This window comes from Borostomias antarcticus, assembly GCF_949987555.1.
Source record: "Borostomias antarcticus genome assembly, chromosome: 33".
In the NCBI taxonomy this organism is placed as follows: Eukaryota; Metazoa; Chordata; class Actinopteri; order Stomiiformes; family Stomiidae; genus Borostomias; species Borostomias antarcticus.
Window position 1 is genome coordinate 2,392,091 of NC_140266.1, and position 24,221 is coordinate 2,416,311.

Consider the following 24,221-nt stretch of genomic DNA (forward strand, 5'->3'; position numbering starts at 1 on the left):
TCAGCTGAATCAGCTACTCTGTGTGTGTGTGTGTGTGTGTGTGTGTGTGTGTGTGTGTACGTGTGTGTACATGTGTGTGTGTGTGTGTGTAGCTATACAGTTAGGTTTGCAATAGATCAATCATAACTAGATGAAAATGGACAACATACAGTACACAAACACACACAAACACAAACTCGCACACGCACACACTCACACAAACACAAACTCGCACATGCACACGCTCACACAAACACACACATAAACATAAACACACTTGTGCTAAATGCACGCTCTCGTGCACAGCCAAACAGCACACATTCACTTAATCAAAAGGAAACTGTTTAGACCGCAAAAGCTAAGATGTAATTTGGATTGCTGCCAGAGGCAGTTTTTTCTCTTTCTTTTCCCCTGCTGGGAACACACTGTCCCCTCTCCTGCTGAACTCAGAACCACACAGAACCTCCTTGCTTCATTACATGGATGTCCGCTTGCCTAGTTGGCGCCTCTATTGATCGCAAATGAATTGGAAATGCACTCAATCAGAGAGGACCTGTACTGCACTTTCCTTAGCCAGGGAAGACTATAGTGTTACCCTCAATGCTAACTGTGACTAAGACAGGAAAGACTATAGGGTTTCCCTCAATGCTAACTGTGACTAAGACAGGGAAGACTATAGTGTTTCCCTCAATGCTAACCGTGACTAAGACAGGGCTACGATCTCCTGAAAGCAAGGTTTTCCTATTACCAAGACAAGCTAGCAAGTCAACCCTGTGAGTCTCCTTAAAGTAACATTTTCCTATTACCAAGACAAGCTAGAAAGTCAACCCTGTAAGTCTCCAGAAAGTAACGTTTTCCTATTACCAAGACAAGCTAGCAAGTCAACCGTGTGAGTCTCCTTAAAGTAACGTTTTCCTATTACCAAGACAAGCTGGCAAGTCAACCCTGTGAGTCTCCTTAAAGTAACGTTTTCCTATTACCAAGACAAGCTAGCAAGTCAACCCTGTGAGTCTCCTTAAAGTAACGTTTTCCTATTACCAAGACAAGCTAGCAAGTCAACCCTGTGAGTCTCCTTAAAGTAACGTTTTCCTATTACCAAGACAAGCTAGCAAGTCAACCGTGTGAGTCTCCTTAAAGTAACGTTTTCCTATTACCAAGACAAGCTAGCAAGTCAACCCTGTGAGTCTCCTTAAAGTAACGTTTTCCTATTACCAAGACAAGCTAGCAAGTCAACCCTGTGAGTCTCCTTAAAGTAACGTTTTCCTATTACCAAGACAAGCTAGCAAGTCAACCCTGTGAGTCTCCTTAAAGTAACGTTTTCCTATTACCCAGACAAGCTAGCAAGTCAACCCTGTGAGTCTCCTTAAAGTAACGTTTTCCTATTACCAAGACAAGCTAGCAAGTCAACCCTGTGAGTCTCCTTAAAGTAACGTTTTCCTATTACCAAGACAAGCTAGCAAGTCAACCCTGTGAGTCTCCTTAAAGTAACGTTTTCCTATTACCAAGACAAGCTAGCAAGTCAACCCTGTAAGTCTCCAGAAAGTAACGTTTTCCTATTACCAAGACAAGCTAGCAAGTCAACCCTGTGAGTCTCCTTAAAGCAACATTTTCCTGTTATCAAGATGAGCTACTCTAGCAAGTCAACTCTGTGAGTCTCCTGAAAGCAACGTTTTACTGTTATAAAGAGGAACTACTGCAGCAAGTCAACCTGTGTCTCTACAGAGAACAGTCTACTGATGGTTAACTTAGATTAGGGATCACTCTCGCAGAAGCAGCTTTAATCTGGGTCAAATCTCCCCATTTGTTGAGAGGATATCTCGAAGTTGGTGAGCAGTTACAGTAATGACACATAGTTCTTACAGTAATCACACCCACAGGTTCAGCACCAGCCAAACGTGCACTGAACCCACTATCTGTAGGAGATGAGTATAGAGACCATCTGATTATCTGCTCTCTCTCTCTCTCTCTCTCTCTCTCTCTCTCTCTCTATCTGGGGAGAGACTATTTATCAGCTACTACAGGGGACAGATCGGCTCTGAACCTATAGAATAGTTGCATTGTTATGCAGGTGTTCAATTCAGTGGATATCCTACCCCCCCCCCCATCCCCCCCACCCCCACCCCCCCCCTCCTCCACACACACCGTTTTTGGAGTGCTTTACGTTATCCTAATTAGAAATTCCCCCTCCGACCAACTGAAATTGAATTGCCATAATTTGCATAATGATAGCTCTCTGGGCCCGCGGCCGATCCACTGTGAGATGAAATGTAGCAATCACTTAGAGAGTGACCATGAGAAAGAGAGGGAGGGAGGGAGGGAGAGAGAGAGAGAGAGAGATGTAGGTTATTTTTCTCATTCTAGTATTGCTCGAAGGAAGGCTACGTCCTCAATATGACAGCGACTGGACACAACAAGGGCAGATATGGGGCCGGTCACTTCACACAATCTCTGTTTCACACAAAACCCCTAATAATTGCAAGTGGTCTGTCTCTATATTCACCTCGCCACGCGAGTGGGGCTCCATCCAATCTTCTGCGTGGGCTTTACTTCATAACCCACAACATTCTATGCCTGTGTTGGTCGGGAAGTTATAATAATTCATTTTTATAATTCTGGACCCATGGGTGTCTGGTTGTCTTCTTTCAAGCCACACGGTGAGACACACAACCCACATGTGAGTGACACAGTAGCACATGACACACAGACATATCTTTTCTGCATTTAACCCATCCTAGCCGTCCTCCTCCAGGGGCAGCCAGGAGCATTGGGGGGGCAAATCCAAGTGCTGAGGAACCAGACTGAAGAGCCTTTGTTCTTCTGCCTATTTTTTGTATAGGGTTCTTTGGGAGGAAACCCTTGAGAACACAGGGAGAACATGCAAACTGTTGCCGTTTATTTGGGGGGTTCAGTGTCTTGCTCAAGGACACTTCGGCACCCTGCCGTGAGCTGGGATCGAACCGGGGACCTTGCGATCCCTAGCCGGCCGCTCTGACCTCCTAAGCTACATGCCGCACCAATGAGTGATAGTTCCAGGTTCTCTCCTACTAAATTCACAACAGAGTTGACCAGGACTTGGAGGCGTAACATTGACTTCATAAAGCCCCAGTGGTGTGACTGCTATCTGCTGGGAAGCTCTGTTCAGACTCTGATAACACAGTGTTTATTGTCCAACTTCCACTAACCTGGGGAACCGCTGGCCTTCTGCTGTGCTACTTTCCATCCGCAGCCGTTACCTCAGTGTGTGTGTGTGTGTGTGTGTGTGTGTGTGTGTGTGTGCGTGTATGTGTGCATATGAGTGTGTGTGTTTGTCAGTCACAGAGTTGAAGTCCATGGCTCTAGACCTATGTACTTCAAGCTGTAACTGTTTTTAATTATTATTATTGTACATTGCATTTGTTTTGTTGATTTGTGTCTCGGTGTGAACTCGTCATCACTGTTAATGAGGGAAACCTCAGTGCTTCACAAGTATAAATAAAGGTTTGAAATGAAAATTAAGTATGTGTGTGTGTGTGCGTGCGTGAGTGCCTGTGTGTGTGTGTGTGTGCGTGTGTGTGTCTGTGCACGCACGTGTTGGTGGGTGTTGGTGGGAGGTTGCATTGCGGACAGATGGACACACATCAGGTTCGGTTTGTCAACATTAATCCCGACTTCACTGAAGCAACATGCTTCAATCTCGTCATCATACTGTACAACGTCAGCCCTGGCCGACATACAGTACACACACGTCTTAATAACACAACTTTCAAATCCCTGAGGTGATTCCTCACGCCGTCTATCACCGCGCACGGTTTATGACATGATTTACGGTCGCGTCGAGATGTTTTGTTGAATTGCGTTCAGACAGGAGGGAGTTAAGTTCCTTATCTCTGGTCTCCAGAAGAAATTCCAACCAGAGGCCACGGTCTGATGGTTTCCTGCCTTCTTGCCCAATGCCCTATTTTTACTCATCGCGCCTCTAGAAAACCAGGGGCAGCTTTTTCCTTGTCACTAACATATTTCCTGCCATTCTCACTCTGACATTTCTCCTCTGCGCTCGTTCAAATAGCTCCCCTTTAATGGGTCACGACCTTTCGCACAGCCGTTCATATTCAAATGGGACGTCGCCGCCGCGCCCTTTGCAGCGTGTGTGTGTGTGTGTGGGGGGGGGGTGAACATCAGGTCTTAGTGGGTGTTACAGTAATTTGAGACCTTTCTAAGCCAGGCACGTTTTGAAGTTCAGCCGCTGTCAAAAATGATCAGTTCCACTACTGTCTGTCTGTCTGACTGACTGTCTCACTGACTGACTGACTGACTGTCTCACTGACTGACTGACTCACTGACTGATTAGCTGGCTAGCTGGCTGACTGATTGGCTGGCTAGCTGGCTGACTGATTGGCTAGCTAGCTGGCTGACTGACTGATTAGCTGGCTGGCTGACTGACTGATTAGCTGGCTGGGCTGACTGACTGACTGACTGACTGACTGACTGACTGACTGACTGACTGACTAACTTAATCATTGGCTGGCTGGCTTGCTGGCTGACTGACTGATTGACTGACTGACTGACCGATTGGCTGGCTAGCTAGCTGGCTGACTGACTGACTGGCTGACTGACGGTGGCTGAAGGAATGACTTAAGGAGGACTTCAGGCCTTGGTCTGTAGAAACCATACTGCAAGCTCAAAGAGAGAGGCCGAGAGAGTGAGAGAGAGAGAGAGAGAGAGAGAGAGAGAGAGAGAGAGACTGAGAGAGAGAGAGAGAGAGAGAGAGAGAGTGAGAGAGAGAGAGAGAGAGAGGATATCAATGGCACAGTGAACTTCTCCACTTTTCACGTACATGGTTTAAATGCACCTGGATCAATAGTGTCTGAACACACTAATGGGACATGAAGGGAGGGCCTCTTGCTGCTGGCTTGCATCACAGGACACCTGAACACTCCTGGCCTATTATTGAAATACACACTTAGAGAACATGAACTGGTACAGTACAGTGATCCAATATGGCTAAATCTGGTATCCAGACAGAGGTTGTTTTAACTCTTGAGTGGATGTGGTTCAGAGATGTAAACATTATGATGGCCATTCTGATAATAGAAGTAGGAATGGGCATTTTTACTATTTATTGCAGTGCTTTATTTTTGAGAAGTTCCCCGTGCAATGATGAATATCAATATGATTGGCCGGCCTCCTGCGGCCTGGGGGTAAACGGTATTGACCGCTTGCCAAACTGCTGAGAGAACATGCACAGCTGAGAGAGAACCTTTCTCCACTTTATCTCTCAATCAGTGTGTGGGTTGTGTGTGTGTGTGTGTGTGTGTGTGTGTGAGTGAGTGTGTGTGTGTCTGTGTGTGTGCGTGTGTGAGTGAGTGAGTGAGTGAGTGAGTGTGTGTGTCTGTGTGTGTGTGCGCGCGTGTGTGTGTGTGCGTGCGTGTGTGTGCGTGCGCGTGTTTGTGTGTGTGCGTGCGTGTGTGTGCGTGCGCGTGTTTGTGTGTGTGTCTGTGTGTGTGTGTGCGCACGTGCGTGTGCGTGCGTGTGTGTGTGCGTGCGCGTGTGCGTGTTTCATTTTAATGGACTGCAGGACCAGACTGTGAGAACGGTCTGTGTTACCAAGGCAAATAGAGCCGGTCTTCGCTGGGATGGAAAGACAGTAATCAAACCATAAATCAAAAATCACTGAGCTGCTTCTCCTCCTCTCTCCTCTGCTGAGATCTGGATATGTTTTATGCACCCAACTGTATTGCCTCGAATGCTGTCCAGAAAAAAAGGTGATTTTCCGATCAATGAAAAATGCATTTGTGCCGTATATCAAAGTTTATGCTTCCTCGATACTTCAATTTATGTCTGGAAGTAAAATTCAATTCAATACCTTTGAACAAACACAGTAAGCAGGGGTTTCCCATAAGCCTCTTTTAAAAGCTGGCGCTGGCAGAATTTGCTATTTGATCAAACATCCACATGTCAAAAGAGGTTTGGAAACTGACTCCCTATTTCAAATAAGCAACTCAGATTCTATAGCAAGTGAAATATTGGCACACCTCTCTTTTCAATTCGAGTGAGCTTGTGTGTGTGTGTGTGTGTGTGTGTGTGTGTTTGTTTGTGTGTGTGTGTGTGTGTGTGTATAGATACACATGCATGATTGTGGGTGTGAAAGGTGTGCATGTGCATAGGTTTGGGTGTGTGTGAGTGTATGTAAGTGTGCGCTTGTATGTGTGTGTATATGTACGGTAAATGGGTGTGTGTGTGGGTGCATATATGTGTGTGTGTGTGCATCGTGTGTGTGTGTGTGTATGTGTGTGTGCAGGCGTGCATATGTGTGTGTGTGTGCACGTGTGCATATGCATTGTGTGTGTGTGTGTGGGTGGGGGGCGCGTGTGTGCGCATGTGTGTGTGTGTGCACGCGTGCATATGCATCATGTGTATGTGTGTGTGTGTATGTGTGTGTGTGTGTGTGTGTGTGTGTGTGTGTGTGTGTGTGTGTGTGTGTGTGTGTGTGTGTCTGTGTGTGGGGCGCGTGAGCGCGCATGTGTGTGCGCAGCTTGTATTTATTTGTCCACGCCTGAGAGACCGAGCCACCTGGTGTGTTTTAATATCAGGAGAACAGCAGGGTCATTGTGTGAGCTGTGTGATATTGTAGTGAGTGACCCATTTAGGCCTCTCAGCCACAGAGCTGACAAGCCTCTGTTATGTCTGGGACATCTGGAGGGCTGCTGGCAAAAAGGACTGAATCCATTCAGTAGAGAGAAACATACATCCAGCACACTTGCTCATATATCCCTACCTATACCCCGTCAACAGAAAGAAGCTGATCCTAGCTGTTGGGAAAATTGAAAAAGAAGGATTTTTGTTTGACCGCGACGTGGAAGATTCTGGAACATATCCAAGCCCTATAAAGGTGTCCTTTAATGTGCTGGGATTTGGAGGCTGAGGAGCCCGCGGTGCAGTGGAATTCTGGGAAGATTGCAGCAGAGAATACTCAGAGAAGATCAACCGATAGGCTGTTTGCTTTCCAGACCAACGGTCGGCTCTTTTTTATTTTACTGCTTAAATTACGGAAATTTCTTACACTGCAGCATCAAAGCAAAAAATCCAATCTAGGGCATTCAGTATGGAGGAAAAAACGGTTCTTGAAAATATGTGGAATACCATCAAATTAAAAAAGTAACTTTGCAATTTTCAGTTTGATATGGTCCTATAGAAGGAAAATCAGTCCAATGAAATGAGAGCGCTGTGGTTTATGTAAATGACACAAGAACCCGGTGAAAGGTGAAAATGGGCTTGTTGGATGAATTCCCGAGGGAAAAGGAAAATATTCAAAGGGAAAATAATTGTCTTCTCTTTTCCCTGTATCCTATCTACATTATGTCCTGAGACAAGATTGTTAAAATATTGTTTAAATGATAAGACGCTACACTCCCTATAACAACAGTTAGAAGGACTGGATACTTCCTGCTAAAGTCTAAAAGTGAAAAGGCACAACTACAGTCTTGTGAACCGCCTTTCTCTCTTGCCATACAGTCATTCTGCGTGAGGTCATCTCTGTTAGGGAAACGCAACTGGCTGCCGAGATTGAATAATCGGTCCTTGTTTCATTTTCCGTTTAATTAAATCATCTAATAAAAAAATATGTAAACGTGCAAATGATTTAGCATTAAGGAAAATTTGCATTTTTAATCATAGTAGATTACTTTAATAACTCATAAATCTGTGACAGCTGGAGCATCTGAAAATGTTGTCACAGCCATTTAGTTCTGGAACTGCAACCAATATTGTCTGATGAAAATCATCTAGATGGAGGGAGAGAGAGAGAGAGAGAGAGAGACAGAGAGAGAGAGAGAGAGAGAGAGAGAGAGAGAGAGAGAGCAAGGAGAGAGAAAAAGAGAGAGAGAAATAATAGTGAGAGAGAATAGACGGTAAGAAAGGTAGAGAGAGACAGAGAGAGAACAGAGAGGGGGAGAGAGAGAAAAAGAGAGGGGGAGGGTGATGGAGAGCAAGAAAGAGAGAGAGAGAGAGAGACAGAATGATGCTTGGTGACAGAGGGAGGGCTTGTCCCACCCCCACACAGCTATTAAATGATAATCCTCAATTAGCGCAGCCTTCACCTTAAGATGCATGCAGCCTGATAACTGCCTCTTTGTTCTGGCTGCTATTAGTGCAGCCTGGCGATAGAGCGCTAATACACATGCCCTACACACCTGGGACTAGACCTGAACACTGGGGGACTAGACCTGAACACTGGGGGACTAGACCTGCAGGGCCAGGCTGAACGCTGGGGGACTAGACCTGAACACTGGGGGACTAGACCTGAACACTGGGGGACTAGACCTGCAGGGCCAGGCTGAACGCTGGGGGACTAGACCTGAACGCTGGGGGACTAGACCTGAACGCTGGGGGACTAGACCTGCAGGGCCAGGCTGAACGCTGGGGGACTAGACCTGAACACTGGGGGACTAGACCTGTATGACCACGCTGAACGCTGGGGGACTAGACCTGTATGACCACGCTGAACGCTGGGGGACTAGACCTGTATGACCACGCTGAACGCTGGGGGACTAGACCTGAACGCTGGGGGACTAGACCTGTATGACCACGCTGAACGCTGGGGGACTAGACCTGAACGCTGGGGGACTAGACCTGAAGGACCAGGCTGAACGCTGGATCGTGTTACCCAGTGACAACAGGAAGGTGGTCACCTACGGCAGGTTTCTGAAATGGCCTATCAATGGCAAGCGTCTTCCATCCACCTGCTGACTATTCTCCACAGGCCGACTTCTGTGTTCACTCTGTGTTCACCTCAGTACCCCACGCAGCACAGCGGCAGGCCACCAAGGTGCTAGACTCGGCTGTCAGTCTGGCTGGGAAATACCCCACAGGGCCCAATACCTCCTCTTTGGAAGAGGGCACATCTTTTTTTTGTCGCCCTATGCAGTTTTTTTATGTTTATAAAAAAGTTCTTTACTCCCTTGCATTTCTCTCTCTCTCTCCTCTCTCTCTCTCTCTCTCTCTCAGGCACTCACCGTGTCTTCATTAGCATGTGCCCTACTTCAGAGGTGCTCAACCGCATCGTGACTTCCTCCCAATAATGACACCGGTGGCGTCGACAGCGAGCTGCAGCATCTACAGTGTACTTTTGAGATGATCAACCGCAGCTTCTAATACCGTGCATTCCAGGGTCTGTGATCCCGTCGTTACAGGACCTGTATACCCAACGCTGACACAGAAACCTCCCGCTTTGAGTTTCGCCTCTCTGGCAAAACCCCACCCCCAAAAAAACGAGCCACGAAGCTCGAGACGTGAGCTCGCCTTTGACATCGGTGAGAAAAACGGGCGTTACGGCGCTTTGTCTGTCCCCTGACCTTCTCCTGGAGAGACGCCTGCAGCCGTACACGCGCTGGGTCGGCGCCACTGAGCACGCCTCGCCATGGGGTCTTTGGATTAGGTCTGACTGTGTGTGTGTGTGTGTGTGTGTGTGTGTGTGTGTGTGTGTGTGTGTATGTGTGTGTGTGTGTGTGTGTGTGAGAGAGAGAGAGAGAGAGGGAGATTAGAGGGGGGGGGGACAGAGAGAGATAGAGATTAGAGAGAGAGAGAGGGAGAGGAGAGGGGGGAAGGAGAGAGACAGAGAGGGAGAGAGGGAGAGAGAGAGAGGGAGATTAGAGGGGGGAGACAGAGAGAGAGGGAGAGAGAGAGAGGGAGAGAGAGAGAGAGAGAGAGAGAGAGAGAGAGAGAGAGGAAGGAAGGGATGGAAAGACTGGTTCAGATGTTCATTAACTACAGCTCTGAAGCCCCTCCCTCTTGTCATTAATGATGAAACGGCGGCATGTTAGTAAACGGTTGCCGTGGATAAAACAAACACGCAGCGTGTGAATCATAATTGAGTAAATTGCTAATGCTGCACACAGGGACACACAGAGACAGATGGAAAAATTGAGCCGGGAGAAAAAGAAGTTGACTCAACCAATTATCTTCCCACTAATAGGCTATACTCCATGGGTTTGATTCACTGTGTGTTGTGCAAGAAGCTAATGTATAGCCTAATGATGCCATTATGTTTGGCATACGGTGTAGTACCTACCTTAGTAGTTGCATGTTCTTCCTCGGAAGATATGACCCCCCCACCGCACACCGTCACATCCCCATCACGACCGACTCTGTGACTCACACTTAAATAGCACTGACGGAGTCTAAGTTGGTTTGACAGCACGCACAGTACAAGGAAAAGCTATTAAAGCCCCATGCTGCGCTGATCCGGGTAGGATGGACTTGGAGCTGATCTATCTGCAGATCAGCCACTCAGAGGGACGTTTTTTAATGTTTCTGTTCTGCCAACACGGCTACTCATCTCCCACACGTACGGCTCGGCGGCCCTCCCAGGGGCCCTCCTCTCCTCTCAGGGCCATTACGAGGCCCTTCTCGTTGCACGGAGGCGGCCGAATCGCTGGCGGCGTTTCGGTTGTTGCCTCAAAAAAAACAAAAAAGACGAAAATACTCTGAAGTGAAATCACTAACGCTCGCTAGAATTAGAGTGGCCACACAGACCCGACAGGACACTTCTGAAGCCGTCGACTTTGAAAAGGTTTGCTGATATCTAAATCCTAGCTCATATCTAAATCCCACCTCTTTGTCGCTGGCGGCCAAAATAGCTTGGATTTCAAATGAAATATATATTATATTATGAAAATATTCTCTAAACGGCAATACCATACAAGCTTTCCCTGTCTTACTTTGAGTTTGACACTGTATGCCCTGTACTGTATTGCACTTGCTTGTGGATTTTACAGTCTACATAGAGTACTGTAGTTATACCGCCAGGGTTACACAGTGCACCCCTCTTAAAATTCCTCTGGCCTACCTGAAAACATAGCTGAGATCCAGACACCCTATAGATATGGCCAGAGAACTCCTCTCAGTCAAGACCTATGTTTTGAGTTAGAGAGGCCCTCTGTTATTATGAGTGACCAAGTTTGTTTGTTGTAATTCAGCCATCGTAATTACTTTCAAATGACGTGGTTGGGTACGTAGGACGCTTTGGGCACTTTATCAGCTGGCTGGATGGATAGGTTTGTTAACGGAGAGAGAGAGAGAGAGAGAGAGAGAGAGAGAGAGAGAGAGAGAGGGGGAGAAAACAAGAGAGAAATATAGAGAATGAGAGAGAGAGGGAGGGAGGGAGAGTGAGAGAGAGAGAAAGAGAGAAATATAGAGAATGAGAGAGAGAGGGAGGGAGGAAGAGAGTGAGAGAGTGAGAGAGTGAGAGAGAGAGAGAGAGAGAGAGAGAAAAATATAGAGAATGAGAGAGAGAGGGAGGGAGGAAGAGAGTGAGAGAGTGAGAGAGTGAGAGAGAGAGAGAGATAGAGAATGAGAGAGAGAGGGAGAGAAGGAGAGAGAGTGAGAGAGTGAGAGAGTGAGAGAGAGAGAGAAATATAGAGAATGAGAGAGAGAGGGAGGGAGGAAGAGAGTGAGAGAGTGAGAGAGAGAGAGAGAGAGAGAGAGAATGAGAGAGAGAGAGGGAGAGAAGGAGAGAGAGAGATATATAGAGAATGAGAGAGATAGGGAGAGAAGGAGAGAGAGTGAGAACTAGAGAGAGAGAAGGCTGAACTCGTACAGTATTGCAGTTTCACATGCAGACTGGAACTCAAGGGTTTACATGTGACTATATACTGTATCAACATTATTGCGGTCTCTTTGTCCAACACGGCTTCACGGTTTCAGATATGGCATGGCCAGGGAAGAAGCTGAGACGCCTATTACAGTTCATAACTACACCACACATCAATAATAGAAAAACACAGAATATAAAAAAGATTGCTGTAAATCCATGCTTGGAAAAGCAGCATACCTCTGAAATGTCAAAGGGGACACCACCGAGGATAACTCATCTCAAAACTCATTTCAACTGCACAATGCAAGCTGTATTACAAATATTCAACTGGCTTTTTCCCTTAAGTTTTTTTTCTTTCTTTTTTTTTATTTGGGTAGCGCTCTATGCATTTTCATTTGATGGAAGAGGGAAATGTTCTCATGTTGGACTGGCGAGCTTCCAGACCAATCTAATTACATTCCAAATGGGCACCAGCTCCACATAGCAACTACCCCGTGCTGCATTTCACTAACGTTACTGACCCCCCTTTGACGCTCTCAGTCTAAGTGAAACCATCCATTTCTCCATCGCCGCTGAGCATAAAAGCAGACGCAGAACAGAACCGAGCGCTGTTTTAGACAATTTGTAACCTCGTCGGAATGTTCTGATGAGGGGTCTTTGAAGTCCGTTAAAGAACATGAAGGCGGAGTGACGAGGAGGAGCCAGCGATGCTCTGGCAGAGCCCGGCGTCGACGAAGACTCGTGCGAATCTGACGGGCGGCTGTCGTCTCGTTCGGCGGAGTGTGTGTACAAAGCGGGGGTCACTCGGCAAAATAAACAAACATGGTTTGATAAGAAAACATTACATTTCATCTCCATCCAGCCTCAGGTCTTACATGTGAGAGATATTCTGCCTCCTAAAGGACATGCTTGAGGTGCCAAGAGATAATGTTTTGGTACAAACAGGTGAAAAAAAAACTTTTAATTACCGACATAACTCCCAGACTGACCCCATTGACAGTTACTAGACAACCAATGTCGACTTTTCAAAACATTTCAGCCTCGGTACGTGCCAGTCTACTCCTACTCACCGTCTTTACTGACAGTGGGGGAGGGTTCTCTGTTTATCTCAAGGTCTTTGATGTAACCAAAAGAGTCTTTAAATGAGCGCACTGGCCAAGCGTTTACAGTCCATCAAAACTGCTTTTTAAATTGCAATGAGAAAAACTAACCACAGAGTCCCTCCCATCCACCAGGAGGTAATTATGGCCTTTTTAAACATTTTAACCTGGCAGCTGAATGGACAGCTATGCACCCCTCGGGCAGCTATGAATCGGGTCCTGGGGAGATTGAAATACTGTATCAGGCATGAGATCAGTTCTCAAGGCTGTTTTCACACTCAGCCTCGTTAGAATGAGATGTTACTGTATTATTTATTGTGCGTAACAAGCGGCAAACAGTATACAGTAAGGCTGGATATACAGTAGGCTATTTAGCACAATTGCTAAAACTATCTGATCAATTATGACCAAGTCCGGTTGAAACGCAGTCATCTAAATAAAAATCAACCCCTTGGGCACAGTTCATCACCGCTCAAACAACAACAACTCCGCGTTGATTTAATCGTACAAATAAATCCTGTCAGTCAAATTTCAGTGACCGTCTTGTGAGCAGCTGACCAGTCGGTGCCCGTGTCACTGGAGCCGCCCCCCCCCCCCCCCCCTCCTCGGAGAGCCCTGTTAGTACTGTGGATAAACTCCGCCCCCAACGCTACGCTCACACATCACATCTCAATCAACACGAATGGGGGGTAAAACCACCAAGGCAGTCTGTTTGTATCAATGCCTTTTTTAAGACACTGCGAGTTGTTTTTTCTCCAAAAAAAGAGATAAACCCAACCTAACCTATAACGGCAGACCGCCAGGGGAACGCAGAAGGAACCCAACGATGCTGTACTCGTCTGCGGCCAAGGAGCCTGAAGGACCTCTACGATGGAGAGAGATAAGCGGGTCTGACACACGCCGTAGCTCGCACTGGCACAGAGACATAACAGAACGCGGCACCGAGCCAGACCTGAATGGCCCCCCGCAGCTCACCGGACAACCTGAATTCAGGGGGGGAGCGTGAAGGGGAAGCACAATGGCGCGACGTGTCTGAAGCCCACTTGGCCTTCCTCCAGCGCTGTTGCTAGCTAATGCCCTAATATCCCCCCGGAGCATGGTCTGTGTCTGTGTTTTCCCTGGGTGTGAACGGTGCTTAGCGAAGCCATCTTACACCTCATCACCCGGCTGGTGCGGAGTGGTCGCAGACCGTGGAAGGGCTGTGTGTGCGTGTGTGTGTGCGCGTGCGTGTGTGTGTAGGCCCACCGGCTCGTAGTCAAGCCAACCCGGAGCCCAGAGCAGAGAGAACCAGCCATCTCCTGTTCTGTTTGCACAGGACGTGCCTGAGGAAGCTAAGACAACTGTTCATGTTTGCCCAGGCTCGCTAACCTCTCTTAATACACCCAACAGCTGCATTCTTCCACCCCACCAACACTGTGTTTATCACTTTTCTCCACATTCATCCTATGGAATCTGGATCACTCTGACTTTCCAAGAAATGCATGGCCAGTGGAACTGGAGAGGGCAGTGAGGTGGATGGTAAATACAGCAGGGCACATACCATTCTCAATCTATCTCTGTGGTCATACATAGCAGTGGCTGAAGCTCTCTATAGGAGAGATGAACTGTGCCCTATGGGGAACGCAATGGGAATGTCTTAAAAAAGAAATCTGGTCACAATCGGCCGGACGATAACGCCGACCCGTTTAAGTGAGCTGGTTACTCCAGTACCAGTACCAGTACCAGTACCAGTACCAGTACCAGTACCAGTACCAGTACCAGTACCAGTACAGGAAGACTTGAAGAGTTTGTGGCGAGTTCCTCCCTGTGTTTCTCTGCTCCTGTTATCAGTGGACTGAACTAATAACTCTGACACTGTCGCGCCGAACCCGCACGATAATCGCAGGAGATAACGTATCGGACGCGTCCGCCACGTGTCAAACTTTCCACACTCAGACCTGTCTGTCTGTCAAGCCTCCATGAAATGCCCCTCTCCTCTCCTCTCCTCTCCTCTCCTCTCCTCTCCTCTCCTCTCCTCTCCTCTCCTCTCCTCTCCTCTCCTCTCCTCTCCTCTCCTCTCCTCTCTTCTCCCCTCCTCTCCTCTCCTCTCCCCTTCTCTCCTCTCCTCTCCTCTCCTCCTCGGTGTTTCATTTCCTGCAGACTGACTGTAATCTCACACTTTTACAGACAGGAGGCTTTAAGAAAATACAACTGTGAGACCAGCAATCTAGTATCCGTGCCGACGGGATGCAAAAAACAAATAACTTGTAGGAAGGCTAGGCAGCAATAGGTTTTCCTGACACCGGGTGCTTAAACGTGTTGACAACGAGATCTATGGCTCGTGTGATAAAGAGAAATAGTCTTGTGATAATCTCTCTAGTTCCTGACAAGTCGAATCAGTGCCACTCAAATACTGTAGGTCACCTCAGACGCGGCGGCGCATGGCGCGTTCGCCGTGTAAAATGGTGGAACGGCAGCTAGAGAACAGCGAGGGAGGTATAAAACAAAGCTGGAGGTGACGGCGTCGACGGCGCCGCCAGAGCGAGTGTACAGTACGGAGGTTACAGCTTCCTGACCCCGCTGGCAGACATGGAAACCACAAGCGTGCGGATGACGCGAAACCCCAACACCTTCAGCCAGAGGCTGACTTTGCCACGGCGCTCAACGGAGCGCTTCCGGAAGTCCTCTGTACAGTAGATGCCATCATACTGGTTTTTTGCTTCCCTCTGGAATATGTAGGGGTGGGTCGTATGCCCACCTCCCTTGTTCTCTGTAAAGCGCATTGTGTTGCCTCTGGGTATGAAATGGGCTATACAAATAAAGCTTTGATTGATTGATTGATTGATTGATGAATGGATGAATGGAAGCTACCTACTAACTAACTGACTGAGATTCCCAAGTAAAGACACTCGACTGGAATCTTCTATCTTGAATCTTGCACATGTTTGTTCGCACAACCTAAGCATCCCTAGAAATCCGCTCCCTTTTGAGTACTTGTTATTCTGTAGCATGATTTTACGGTTCATCTGTATATTTGCATTACTTGTACATTGCACTCCTTGACATGATTACAGCTCATCTGTATCTGTATTACATTTCTGTACTGTATATTGTTTTGTATAGTCTATTTGTAAAGTGTATTTATAATTGTACCTTGATGTCCCTTGAATGTGGCTGATGTAACAGTGTGATTTCTCCTTATTAATAAAGTATCTATATATCTACCTACCTACCTATACTTAAAATGGCACCAAAAACAAAGACAAAATAAGTTGATTGCTCACTTCTGGATACTGAATGTATACTGTAGGTGCGATGTGTGTCAGAAGCCAGAGTGCCTGCTGGGAAAGGCTATTGTACCGGGAAACGCTGTTGGGTTTTCCCCTTGTCATCAGGCACAGTGAGGAAACGGTTAAATAAATCACACTGACTAGATTCTCTCTTTTTGCTCTTTCTCTCTTTCTCTTTCTCCCTCTCCCGCTCTCTCTCTCTCTCTCTCTCTCTCCCTCTCCCACTCTCTTTCTCTCTCTCTCTTTCTCTCTTTCTTTCTCTCTCTCTCTCTTTCTCTCTCTCCCTCTCCCGCTCTCTCTCTCTCTCTCTTTCTCCCTCTCCCTCTCTCTCTCTCTCTCTCTCTCTCTCTTTCTCTCTCTCCCGCTCTCTCTCTCTCTTTCTCTCTCTCCCTCTCCCGCTCTCTCTCTCTCTCTCTTTCTCTCTCTCCCTCTCCCGCTCTCTCTCTCGTTCTTTAGTGAGATCCATCAATCAGCATTTCATGCAGTTTGGGTTTGAACCACACCAAGTGCACTAAAACAATAAACGTTTGTCTTTCAAGTCACTATCTGGGCTGGAACACATCTGGTGGCAGGGCTCATTTTGGTTTCCACATCGCTGAGTGACATTACAGACACAGCGGCTGAAAAATAAAGTACCCCCAAAATCCCCCTCCCCCTCCCCCCCCCCCCCCTCTCTCTCTCTCTCTCTCTCTCTCTCTCTCTCTCTCTCTCTCCCCCAGCCATCCAGTCCCCCAATCCCCATCCCCCAACCAATCAAGGGTTGAATATACAGCAGCGCCAGTAGTGAAAGAAGAGGCGAACGGGGGGTGTGTGTGTGGGGGGGGCGGGGCGGGGCGGGGGGTGGGGGGGGCGGGGGGGTCCGGGGGTGCTACAGGGGTACTGTTAGCTTCCTGACGGGTATCGTTTTAAGCACCCTGGCACACCACCCTCCTATAGAGGGGAGGGAACACGCACCGCCCCCCCACATCGAGTACAAGCAGAGCGGAGATCAAGTGCGGGGGGCACGGGCCCCGGGGCCCGGCGAGGATAATTAGGGTTAATGTGATTTCATCAAGGGCGCCGAGGTTCAGGGAGTACGTGTCGCGTTCGATTGGGGCCTCGGCGTCCCCCGCCCTGAATTTCTTTGTCATGACGGAATGTGGTTTCCCGTCAGGTACGGCGCGTCGTCACGGTTGGACGGTTTTAGAAACGCCGGCCCCCTTGTGACGAGCTCTCTCATTACGCTTGATCTTGAATGGTTAATTATTCACGAGTTAATAAAACACAAGTTTGTCAAAATGTGCTGATCTCTCTCCGTTCGCCCCGGCTCTCCACACTTAGACTCGTGATGCTCGGCAAATCGTTTGGAATTGTGTGATTCTCATGTGCATGTGAAGCACAGCAGGTGCTAAACTATTCCGTCTATTCTGAGCCGTTTAAGATGTGTAGCTCTTTGAACACCTTTGACTCATCACTCAGTAGCACGCCGAGCTGAGAGAGTGTTACACCGTCGACTTCGGCTTTGTCTGTCAACCACCCTCTCTCTCTTTCTCTCTTTCTTTCTCTCTCTCTCTCTCTCTCTCTCTCCTGCAGCTTCAACTGCTTTCCAGGCTGAAGAAATGACTTTTACAGGAGGTAACCTACTGTACCCTAGATTCACATTGTACGAATAGAGAGGAGATGCACTCGTGATTTCTGGCGCGTAGTAGGCCTAGTACACCGTCTACCTACGTTCAATGCAATTATTCTAAGTCTCATATTCATACAGTAGGTCCTACATTCTTTATGTAGTCTTCACACAATCACTTCACAATGACAGTCTATTCAGCATAGATCCCCATTCGCTGAGGAGATACCAATCTTTACTACTACGGCATCAACATAAAGACAATCTCATTCCAGCTCGGTGCACAAATGCTTTTTTTATTTTTTATCTTTTCCCAAACAAATATATAGTATGCATCTTCTGAGGCGACCAGGGAATCCAGGACAGCGGTCAAAGCCAGGAGAACAGCTCTATACTTATCGTTACCTCAGACTCAATCAGCCCTGAGTTACCTGACGTCCTCTACTGACCTTTTGACCTTGCTGCTGTGGTTGTAAAGAGAGAGAGAGAGAGACGGACAGCTTGATTAGCGGCCTATCGGGAAACGGCTCTTACTCAGCACTCAGTTCTCGGCGAGTGCACTCAGCAAACTTGTACTTAGAAAAACACAGCAATGAAACAACGTCCTTCCATTCGGGTTGTCTCTTAATTCTGGTCCTGTCACTGTGTTTGAGGCTGATTGGAGAGGTACGGTGGCCTGTTTGGGGACTAGAGTGGCTGGTCCGTGCTGTGCAGTCCCCTCGCTTCATGGTGCGCACGGGTTAACAGTCTCCCTGAGAGAACAGGCATCCCAGCTCGGACTGGCCAGTCAGCACATTGTATGAATGGGCACAGTAAAACCACAAGTCCACTCTGTCAACCCAAGACGGCTTACTTCCACGCAATTAACTTCTCTGTGTACGGAAAACGCTGCTTCTGGAATAACCATTCATTTTCTATTTCTACTAAGGTTATGTTATAGGGGCAAGATGATGTTCCACGTGACTGAGCTAAAAAAACCACTACTACCATCCCTCGCCATAATATCGAAGTTATTCATAATTTATACAATGGTTTGGATTTCCAAGACATCCCGCATGAAAATGGGTTGCCTTTCTTCATAGCACTATTTGTCACAACCATTTTGATGGTTCATGGTCATTTGGGAGGGGGGAATTCAACCTTGATTATAGTGTTGCATTGCATATCGGGTGAACATATCTAGGAATCAGTGGAACAATTGTACACCTAAGGGTTATTCCCATTAAATCATACACCCCATAGATTTTTCCTCCAGGCATATTACTAATTAGATACTGTATGCACATGCCCGCACACACACACACACTCCCACAAACACACATACACGCGCACACACACACACACACACACACACACACACACACACACACACACACACACACACACACTTCCATGTCACTGACAATTTTCCCAAATGTACACAAGGTAACTTTGCATAGGGCATATTTTAAATCAACAGCTACAATTATCTCCCGATCCCCTCCTGACACGTTTATGTTGGGAGGGGCGGCGAGGAAAAACTAGAGCAGCTACACTCATCTATCCAGCTTCATTTCACAGGAGTGATTGTGCCCGGGGCGATGCACAAGTCATGATGCATTTGACAAATAGTTTCTCACTAAAACATGGAGTGTTTGTGAAGCAGTGGCCCTTAGCGCCAGAGCGCAGCCAGTGTTCGCAGAACAAACACGCCCTCCCACTCATTGAGGAAGATGCAGTACAGCTTCCAAAGATTAGGAGAAATCTCGAGCTAAAGTGAAGATGACTCAGAGTGAATGTACAAGTGCAACAACAACTCAGGAAAAACGTAGCCTGGAGAGAGTGTAGAGGACTGAAGGTTTCACTACGTAGGCCCCGATATTTTTTGGCCGCAGATATCTACACCCATAGACAGCTGATCGTCTATGAGCCATATCGGCCGATACACTGCCAATACCGATATATACCGATATATATTTTGCTTGTTATAGCAGCTGGTATAGCAGTATTATTTATAGACCTAACAGTGTTTCCATTTACATACTGTACATTTCAGCCATTTTCTTTCTTTTTCTACCTCAATATTTACTTGATCGTTATGTAAACAACACCATGTGAGTAGTGCGTTATAGCTAGCGTAACATAATTCAGTAAGATAACCATAGCAGCAACCACAAGCTGGAGGCTGCTAAAATTATAGAAGTAATTTTGTGTAACAATGTAATAGTTCCACACCAATGGACTTGTTTTAAGTTAGTTAGCGTGAGACAATCCCTACTCCGCTGAAAACTGGCGCACGTTTTTGACGTCATCAGTAGTTTTTCACAATCAGTGACGAGAATTCCCCGATCTCATAGTTATGCTGAATATCATCCGATTCCGGTTGTTGGACGATCGATTGCAGCGCCCCTATTTGATACTGGAATATATAAATCGGTCTCTCTGTCTCTTCTCTTTCAAACTCGTGGAATGCTGATTGGGAGCTTATCTTGACATCTGTGACACCGTTTGGAAGACGAGAACTATGGTACCATTGTGTTGGCTTGCTCCAATACTGCCTTTTGTCATACAAGCGTCAAGTTTTCTATACTGTCAATATGTACAGTAGCTTCGTTTTTGTGTGTCTTGTGTACAACTCAGTGTTCCTATAGCTAGCCTAGCATCCTGCTGCTTGGTACAGTAGGTACAACTGATAGTTTCATGACCACTTCCGGTTAAATGGATAATTGCACAACTCTGCATCAGGCCAGCAGTATGGAGGTTTGATTTCATCATTAGGCTACTCATACAGTGGCAGTTCCCTCCCATCCGGGGGGGGGTGAGCACCACCCCCCACCCCCCCACCTCTGGGGTAAGGGAACCCAAAACTGACCAGTCTTCACCCTACCTCTGAAATTACACTAATAGTGAGCTTTGTCAAAACGTCCATAAGGAAGATACTATATCATTAGTCTTATTACCTGAGATGGCCCCATCAGAGATAATATGTCAACTGTATAGTGTAGACTGCCAGCCAATCACTTTAGTAATGACAATGCTATGTGATGCTTGACGTGCAACCTGACCTAGCATCTCGCTAAGCTTGGCAACAGCTCCGCTAAACAGGAGCTCATTGAATCATGATAGTGCTCCCAGGCTAAAAGCCATGGGGTCCAAGTCAATGTAGCATCTCTGAGGTAATATCAAGTGTACTCCTAAACGTATATACAGTAGCCTACTTGTATACTTGTATAGTGATATTTACACAGACCAAATGTATGCAGGTACATATATATATATATATATTAATATTCTATACTGCACAGTTACCTAATTTCCCCGGGGGGGATCAATAAAGTCTTATATGACTGAGATTGTGCTACATGCTGCAGTGTGGTCAAGCAGTACACACTACAATGTTTAACTGCATCATCAACAAATATGAATCACCTGCAGGCGTCTTTTAAAGCAAACCCCTTTCTGTTGCCGCAAGTATTTAGCTGTGTAAGTATTTACAGGATGTTTACATAACTTTCACATTTGCCACAGCATTGAGTCCAGATTTTTTCAATAAACTACAGCGGTGTAATAGTCCACTAGGCTACTGCAAGCCTGATATATGCGTGTCCCTTACTGTAAATCTGGTTAACAATACGTCTAATGTACAATCGGATATGATCTAGGCTATATTTTCCGTTTTTTTTTTTTTTTTTTACTTTTTATTTTATGTAACCAGTTTCAGGTAGATATCAGGAAGATGATATGCTTCCATATTAGAGAAACCAAATTGATCTGCCCTGTGCAGCACCAATATGATGTAGCAGATCCACTATGTATTTCTGAATCTGTCAGCATGAAGTCAACCTTGATCATGGTTGCATGCTGTTGTAAAACTGTGTTTCATTTCCACGGTAAACCTAGATTTCATATAGCCTAGTATAAAGTCTGTTATAAATCTTTCACAAGCGCATGCTTCTGTTTTGTGCGCAAATTACAATGCTGATAGATCCCGATAGGCATCTGAATCGTGTGCCAAGAGACCATAAACTCAACGGATAGTGAGCAGAAAGTAATGTGTCCTTGAAAAAATCAAGTCCAGACTGAACATCAACAAGAGAAGGAATGTTTGGAAGAATTTCGAGATGTTTGGAAAATGTTGCGACAGATCGCTGAATGTTGGTGCCGTATAATGGACAGGACAATATAGACGCACAGAGTAGCCTATAGCCTGCTGGCGAAGCAATCTCCATGTTTGAGAAGGTAAATTGCCTATAGGCACAGACCACATATACATCTTATAAGAGGCACAATTTTGGAGTTCTCACTTGTGCTATTGCAGGATGCAGGCATCATTACATGGAGACAGGTGCTGTTTTTGCTTGGGAAATAAACGAGCTCATATTTGAGTTTTTTCCCTCAAGGACAAACAACTAATTCGGCGAGTTCACTTTTTTTGTCATAGTCTGCCTATATTCTTCGTATATAGCTATCTTTAAAAAAATAAAAGAAGAAAAAAAGTAAAGGATCAAATAAAAAGATATCTAACGTAGCCTGTATTTATTTGAACAACTATCACTGCGATATGATACCCAATGGCAAAGGCTCCACTGTTTGCAAGTGTATCGGGATAGTACAGACAAGAAAAAACAATTACATGATCCTTATTCTTTGTGATACAACTCTGCATGACACTGCGAAGCATTTAAGACTCACCGCCCGGACAAAATGTGTCATAACAGAGCTTTAATTAGCTCATGCGATGCATGTTATTCGACTATAGCCCATTAGAATGCACGCATCTATTTCGGTAAAATGCTAGAAGCACTTTCCGTGTATACAGGCCGCTATACGGTCAGTATCAATTATCAGGAGATATTGCACATCCAATCGGTATAAAGTAAAACCCGAAAACTGCTTATGCTAATTGCGAATAAGCAGGTTTATAAGTGCACTGGGCAGGTTTGGTGCGTACTACCATCTCTAGACGGGACTATTGCGCCTACAGTTTGCTGAGTGAAAAAGGCACAGAGAACTCAGAAACGCTGCACGCTGCGCGTTAAACAGTGTAATGTAACTTCAGTATGTCTGTGAAGCACTCCAAATACCACACAAATGCATCAAAGTTCAAAAAATGAAGACCTGAGGTGATAACCATAGGCTATGTAACACTTATCGGCGTAATGCACAATTCACTGTTTTGTTTTTATTGTCAATATGCATGCAGGTAGACTAAGCATTTATGGAATGCAAAATATTGTGCATCTCCACACAACTGAATGGTGCACGGCATGTGTTAGGCTATATGGGTGCAAAGTTCATTAATGTAAGCTGTTTGGTAGTAGTCATAAAGGTATTTACCTTGTTGGAGTGGTAATAGTCCAGAGATGTGAGAGTGGAGTCAGTTGGTAATGTACATGAACCCACGCTTGAAGGGGGAGCTGGATAAAATCTCACGTCCATCTCAGAATCCGCAAGACTGACGGCATGAAAGCAGATCACCACCAAAGCTAGTGACTCTCTCTCTCTCTCTCTCTCTCTCTCTCGCTCTCTCTCTCTCTCTCTCTCTCGCTCTCTCTCTCTCTCTCTCTCTCTCTTTCTCTCTCTCTCTATCTCTCTCTATCTGACCTTTCTCCCCCCCTCTCTATTGTCAAACCAAACAAAAAAGATACAGAGGGATAGAGACAAAAAGGTGTGTCTCTCAAAACGTTCTCTCCTATCATCCGTTCGCGTTCTCACACTATCAAGCTCCAGCACTGATGCTCTATCTCTGGGTTCTCAGTTGAAAAATGACGTGCAAAGTTGAACTTTAAGGGAAAACGAGAATTTTTCAGCAATTGTATCTTAAATAACGTTGGTCGAATTTGTTCAGTAACAATCCAACACTGCGCGTAAAAGTGCCTGGGATGTTTTCTCTAAATAATTCGCCTATTTCTGTTCGCACTGCTCGCTTTGTCATGTAGGACTGCTCATCCATGCGTTCTCTCGGTGGGAGAGACTGGTCCTGTTCACGCTGAATGACATGCGACCTCTGCCGATAGGAGCGGGTACACGGGGGAGGGGAGGGAACTAGTGTACTAGGAGATAATAATTTTATGAAAGGTGGGGCCACGCTCTATACGGATACAGTTATACAATTACTTAAGTATCACAAGGTTGTAATTCTGCTCTTCCAACCTATACGTACTATACATATATTGATTGCTATGATTAGATGAGTAAGCAGTATAATTTAAACAAGAAACACATGAATCCAATATTGTTCATAAAATAATGAACTCTATCGCTTTGAATTAATTCCCAGATAGCAAGCGGATGTGTAATAATTCTGGGCCATATATGGGCCGGAACTAAGCCACAAGGGCCAGATCTGGCCTGTATATGGCCCAGATCCGCTTGCTATCTGGGTTGCCACGGACACTCAGTCTAGGCCTATAGCTGCAACCTTAAAAAAACAGCTTAGGCCTATTCATAAAATGTACATTTAAAAGTTCTTATTAAACAGGTGCTAAAGGTACTGCAAAAAAACAAACTCCAATGGCTGCTGTTGTAGTGAGCACGGTCACCACACTTGGATACAGTATCGGCCACAGGCCTTCAACCCAGTCCCAAAAAACTTGAATTGGAATCTCTCATCTATTGTATTTGCTGTGACTACTGGGAAAACCACTCCAGCAAGCTCGTAAACCCGTTTCTGGATTCACCTACAGTACATGGGAGAGGAATCTAGTTGAGGGCCGGTC

The 24,221-nt window shown here is 46.2% G+C and overlaps 1 protein-coding gene across 1 annotated transcript in view; it reads right to left on the minus strand.

The window, feature by feature from the left end:
• Positions 1 to 24,012, minus strand: part of rtf2 (replication termination factor 2) — a 245,229-nt gene extending 221,217 nt beyond the window's left edge. The window contains exon 1 of the mRNA XM_084460523.1: positions 24,008 to 24,012. The gene's annotated coding sequence lies outside the window, so the exon portion shown is untranslated. The remainder of the gene's footprint in view (positions 1 to 24,007) is intronic.
• Between the last annotated feature and the right edge of the window lie 209 nt (positions 24,013 to 24,221).